The sequence below is a fragment of the Momordica charantia genome (assembly GCF_013281855.1).
Source record: "Momordica charantia cultivar OHB3-1 chromosome 1 unlocalized genomic scaffold, Mcharantia_2.0 BLBB01000001.1, whole genome shotgun sequence".
NCBI classification, from domain to species: Eukaryota; Viridiplantae; Streptophyta; class Magnoliopsida; order Cucurbitales; family Cucurbitaceae; genus Momordica; species Momordica charantia.
In genome coordinates this window covers 7,449,210-7,455,006 of record NW_028275157.1, presented here as the reverse complement: position 1 = coordinate 7,455,006, position 5,797 = coordinate 7,449,210, and the positions used below count along the sequence as shown (strand labels likewise).

The following is a 5,797-nucleotide window of genomic DNA, read 5'->3' as shown; positions in this document are numbered from 1 at the left end:
GAGATGTGCCTGATGATTGGAGGGAGACCGCCAGAGACAAAGAATGGAGACCACTCATTCAGCCCATACAATGTGAGGCTTTGGAGTTAGTCAGAGAATTCTATGCTGCAGTCCATCCCCAGTCACATATAGCCATAGTGCGCGGGAAGGAAATACGGTTTGATGCCACTCAGATCAACTACACCTTCAACATTGAGAATATCAGAGATGCTGTGGGCAATAAGATGTTAGTAACTCCGACTCTGGAACAGCTTGATGAGGCTCTAGAATGTGTTGGGAAGCCCTCTGCCACTTGGGATTTGACTACTCATGGCAAGGTACGACTAAAACCCGAGGATATTTCCCTAGCTGCTGCAGGATGGTTATACATAGTCAAAAACAGAATTCTGCCAACGGAGCATGATGAGCATGTCACTCAGGATAGGGCATTGCTGGTTTATGCCATGCTAAAGGGCATAGATGTGAATTATGGAGAATTGATCAATACCAGTATCCATGAGTGTGCCCACCGGACACGTGGTAAGCTTTATCACCCACGTTTGGTCACTTCTTTATGCTTGCGACAAGGTGTACAGCTCCCTGAGGATCAAATTAATAGAGATGCCCCAATTGTGGAGGAGAAGAATATTCGGCGTATTATCGCCCATGCGTTACAAAGAAGGGAAGGTACTGGGATGTCTCCTACATCGGAGATCCGTCGTCTTCGAGAGGAGAACCACCAGCTGCGAAATCAGGTTCGAGAAGTCGTGCAACATATCTACAACTTAAGGGCTTCATTGGATTTTGCGGTTTTACCTTCATGGCCTCCAGCGCTAGCTGCTATCCTTGGTCATCCATCTCCCAGTGCTGACACTGATCCTAGTCCACAACCTCCGACTTCATGATGGGAGGTTCCTTCTTTGCAATTTTTGTGTTTTCTTCTTTTGGTTAATGACGTAGTTTGCATATTCTAGCATTACTACGCATGTTTTTTTTGTATTGATTATGTTTCGAGCTCAGTTGAAGCATGAATAAATTAGTATCGTTTATCTTCTGATCACTTAAAGTATGCCTTCACTTAACCTTAGTTTAGCTTTTCACATGCCTATTTTGAAGCATCTGTGCTGTGCATGTGATTTCATGTCGATGATGATGATAAGAGATTGTTGAGTTTTCTGTTCTATGCCTGACTAAGCTTGGAGCTATTTCCTTTGTTTATGTGATAAACTCATTTTCTTTTATGTCTTTTTGATCTTTACAAACTTTAAGCTTTTTCTTTGCCCCTATATAGGAAGTCCTTGTCCTTTTTATTGTTAAGCCTTTTTCATCCGATGCAAAAGTCTTTTCCCAGTGAGGACACTGTCTCTCTTAAGTTTGGGGGGGACAGTCGTTGTGTGAGTCGTTGTTTCAGAAAGATAAAGTGTTATTTATATTTGAAAAATCATGCTATTTTCTTTTGAAAAAGAGTCAGTTGGAAAAACAAATGCTATTAAAAAAAGAAAGTGTTGAAAAGGAGAAAAAAACACAAAACAGAAAAAAAAAAAAAAAAATTTTGCAAAAGAGTAAAAAGAGTCTTGTTGAGAGAAAATAAGAGTGGGGAAAAGACTTGTGTTAGAAAGAAAAGAGTGGTAAAAACAATGAGAGTTAAAGAAAATGTAGTTATGATTTCCGAGTCCTACTGTAGACACCCATTTAGTTTTAGGTTGGGTGTTGACTTTGAAAATAGCAGTAAGGATGGTGATAAGTGACTTCGTGTTTCTCATTGTCGTCGTTTTATGACCTAGCTGTTAGTTTCAAAGTCTTTCTACGAGTAGCTGTGGTTGAAACCGATGTTAGTGTGTGGAAACCTCAGGGGCTAGTAGCCGGTCTTTCAGATGTAAAAGTCTTAGTGTAAGGAGGGAGTGTGCAGATTCCTTAGGGGTATTTGAAAACGTTTTCTGTTTTTGAAAGAGAAAAAAGATTTTGAAAGAAAAAGTTTTTATCATTTCAAACTTGGTTTATAGTGACTAAGTTTACAAAGGCAATAGAATGGTAGGCTCTGACATCTTTTCCTTGAGACAATTTATGATTGAACATCTCGGTTGCTTTTGCTTTTCCTTGTCCATGTGTTAGAAAGCTGATTAAAGTTGCTAAGTTTTGCTTGAGGACAAGCAAAAAGTTAAGTTTGGGGGTGTGATTACGCTTGTTTACATGCGTAAAAAGAAGGTTTTAGATGCTGTTTTTACAATGTTTCAGCTTTGTTTCGGATTTTTCTCGGTCGTTTGAGTTCCAATTCATGCAAAATTCATATATTATGGTTTGTGGTTGGCTTATATTGTATTTATGACATTTTAGGACCATTTGGGAGTGCAAATTAATCAAAAGAAGCAAAAAGACGGAAAAACCATCATGGGAGGCGCCAGGCGCCTGCGTGCCTGCAGAAAAACAGTTTTTCTTCCAACTTTGCCCTTAATGAAACGCGTCTTCCAATGCGTTTTGGTGGTTCCAACCGATGCATACGTGTAGAAGAAGTGTTCCACTATCAGTTTGAGCACGATTTGGTCAGTCAAAAGAGTTGGAAATGGGTGATTCACCATCGTTTTAGGACCTACCTAACCAATTCTGCACAGCTATAAATTCCAGCAACTTCTCCACCCAATTCATCAAGCCTTGCTTCCTTCTCTTGATCATTTTTAGTGCTTCTTTGTTGCTTTCTAAGTACTTTTGAGTTGCTTTCATTAGTTGCTTTTCGTTTTTAAATCCCGAGCACTTTACATTCTTTTATTGAGCTTTGTTTTGTTTCCATTTGTACTTAGTTATTTTCTACTTATTCAAATATATAAAAATCTAGCACTTTGCTTATCTCTCTTTGCCTTTACTTTATTTTTAGTTAAGAGAGTTGTGTTTTTGGAGGAAAGGGCACGTGACACTCCCCATTGCTTGAAAGAGAAGGGCGAAGCTCTCAATCCCGATAAAAACTCTCCGTTAGTTAACTTTTGTTTTTCACACATGCATTCCACATTCAACCATTTACTTGCTGTATTTTCTTCAATATGTCTTTCTAAATTCCCGTCTCTAGCCCGGTTATGGATAGTTAGCCTTTTATGTCTAAAAAGGGTTGCTAAGACGTAGTGTTTTTTTGCTTTCCATTCATTGCTCAACATGTTTTCCCAAAAAGTTAGGATTTAGAGAAGGCCACTGTAAGTCTTAACAAGTCAATACTGAAAAGGTTGCTTATTTGCATTGTTGAGTGGTTAAACCGAGGAGAGGAGCGCCTTAGACATAAGGGTTCCGCTTAAGTAGCCTAGACATAGGACCTTAACCCGAGGTTGCGACTATTTCCATCCTAAAACTAAGATATCTCTCATAATAGACATATTAGGGAATGTCTTAGGACTTTGAACTTGCTTAGACATAAGTCAAGTGAGAAGCGTAGTCGTTGGTTTCTAAAGTAAAATGCATATTGTCCTTAGCATGTCCTTGATTCTTTGATGGCTAACTTGAAGTAATTCGGGCTAGGTTTTATCATTCTAAGTCCAAATCCCAAATCCAAACCATTATTTGTGACCACTTCCCATTTTACAAGAATCACTCATTCCAACATTCACTATTCTTTAAAACTTTAGAGTTTGGAAATTGTTTAGAAGTCCTTGAGGATCGATACTTGGATACTCCATCCATTTTATATTACTCTGACAGGTGTGCGCTTGCATCTATATAATTGTTACCACGCTTAGCGCGTGCGTTCAGCATAAACATCCCAGTCAAGTTTTTGGCGCCGTTGCCGGGGACTTTAGTTTTAAAATTATTTTCAAATTCTTTTAGTTTTTATTTTTGTGAATTGTTGTTGGGTGTAATTTCCATCCACCGTTTTTGTTCTATTTTTGGTCGTTTATCTCACAAGGGTAAGTTAAAGTGCATGAGCACAAGATCTTTTCTTCTACCCCTTGACCCTGAGATTGAACGGACCCTTCGAAAAACTAGAAAGGAGCAAAGACTTCGAAAACAACTAGAAAAGCAAAAAGAGAGAGAAGGTGAAATCAGTCCTGAAAGTGAGGTAGAGAGTACGAGCACATCAATGGCAGATATTCCACCTCGTGATCCGGTTGATCCACCTGCTGTTAACGGTAATATGAGGGATCATGCGAGAAATGATGAATTCAACCATATCCAGATGGCAGACAACAGAGACGTGGCAATGCGAGAATATGCCGCCACGGCTTTTCAGAACTTTGATTCAGGGATAGTCAACCCTATTCCAGCCCACGCAAACTTTGAGCTTAAACCAATGATGTTCCAAATGTTGCAGACAATTGGACATTTTGGAGGGCAGGAACATGAGGATCCACATGATCATCTGAAATCATTCATTCAAATTGCAAATGCATTTCGATTACCTGGTATAACAGACGATGCTCTGAGACTAACACTTTTTCCATTTTCTTTGAAGGACCAAGCTAGAGCATGGCTCAATGCATTTCCACCGGGATCCATCACCACATGGGGGTCGTTAGTGGAGAAGTTCTTAACAAAATTCTTCCCACCTACTCGCCACGCTGATATTAGAGAGGAGATCATCTCCTTTAGACAGTATGATCGTGAACCTGTTCACGAGGCGTGGGAGAGATTTAAAGAACTAATCAGGAAATGTCCGAACCATGGCTTGCCGGCATGCATCCAGATAGAACATTTCTTTAGAGGCTTAGATCATCCTACTAAGATGATGCTAAACAATGCTGCCAACGAAGCCTTTACAAAGAAGACATTCAACGAGATAGTTGACATCCTAAATGACTTAGCTTCACACAACGAACTATGGTGTTCGCAAAGATCTAGGGCAGCACCAAAGAAGCAAGATCCAGCTGGAGTTTTGGCTCTGGACATTGCGACCTCGATGCAAAAAGAGATGGTTACAATGAACCAGAGGCTGAAAGAGATGGCATTGGGAATAAAAAATCCATTAGCCACGCCGATACAACCTGTGCAGTCGGATTATTGCACTCCTGCCCCTGTTTGCCAAGTCAACGATCTCATTTGTTCATTTTGCAGTGAAAACCATATTTATGATAATTGTCCACATAACCTGCTTCTGTTTTTTATGTAGGACATGGGAACAATAGGAACTTTAACCCATATTCGAACACCTACAACCCAGGTTGGAGGCACCACCCTAATTTCTCATGGGGAGGACAAGGAGGTTCGAGCGGTTTTAATCAAGGGCAGAGCCAACAGAACAAGCAGCCCTATGTTCCACCTACACAGCAATACATCCCACCACCGCAACAGCAGTACAATCAGAGAACACAGACTCCACCAGTTCAAAATAACAACTCAAATCTTGAGAATATGATGAAGGAGTACATGGCCCGAACCGACGCAGTGATACAATCCCAAGCGGCATCAATGAGAAATTTCGAGACCCAATTGGGACAGCTCGCCAATGAATTGAAGAATAGACCACAAGGTTCTTTTCCAGGCCATACTGAATTACCAAAACGAGAAGGAAAGAACAGTGCAAAGCTGTCACCCTCAGGAGTGGACTGGCATATGATGGACCAACAATGCCAACAACAGATGTACAGATTCCGTCCACTGAACCAATTGTAAAGATACCAGAAAATCCAACAACACCAGAAAAAGAAAATATTAGAAAAGGTAATGAGGACACCCCGAGTGTTCCTCCACAGGTACAGCCTTCTTTTACCCCTACTCCCCCGTTTCCACAAAGATTAGTTAAGAAAAATAATGATTCCCAGTTTAGAAAATTTTAGATATTTTAAAACAACTGCATATAAATATACCATTAGTAGATGCTCTAGAACAGATGCCAAATTATGCT

The 5,797-nt window shown here is 40.2% G+C and overlaps 1 non-coding gene across 1 annotated transcript; it reads right to left on the bottom strand.

Moving 5' to 3' along the window:
• Positions 1–4,516: 4,516 nt before the first annotated feature.
• Positions 4,517–4,623, bottom strand: LOC148213203 (small nucleolar RNA R71). Its single transcript, XR_015793055.1, has one exon. It is a non-coding gene; the product is annotated as a small nucleolar RNA R71 (small nucleolar RNA).
• Positions 4,624–5,797: the final 1,174 nt, after the last annotated feature.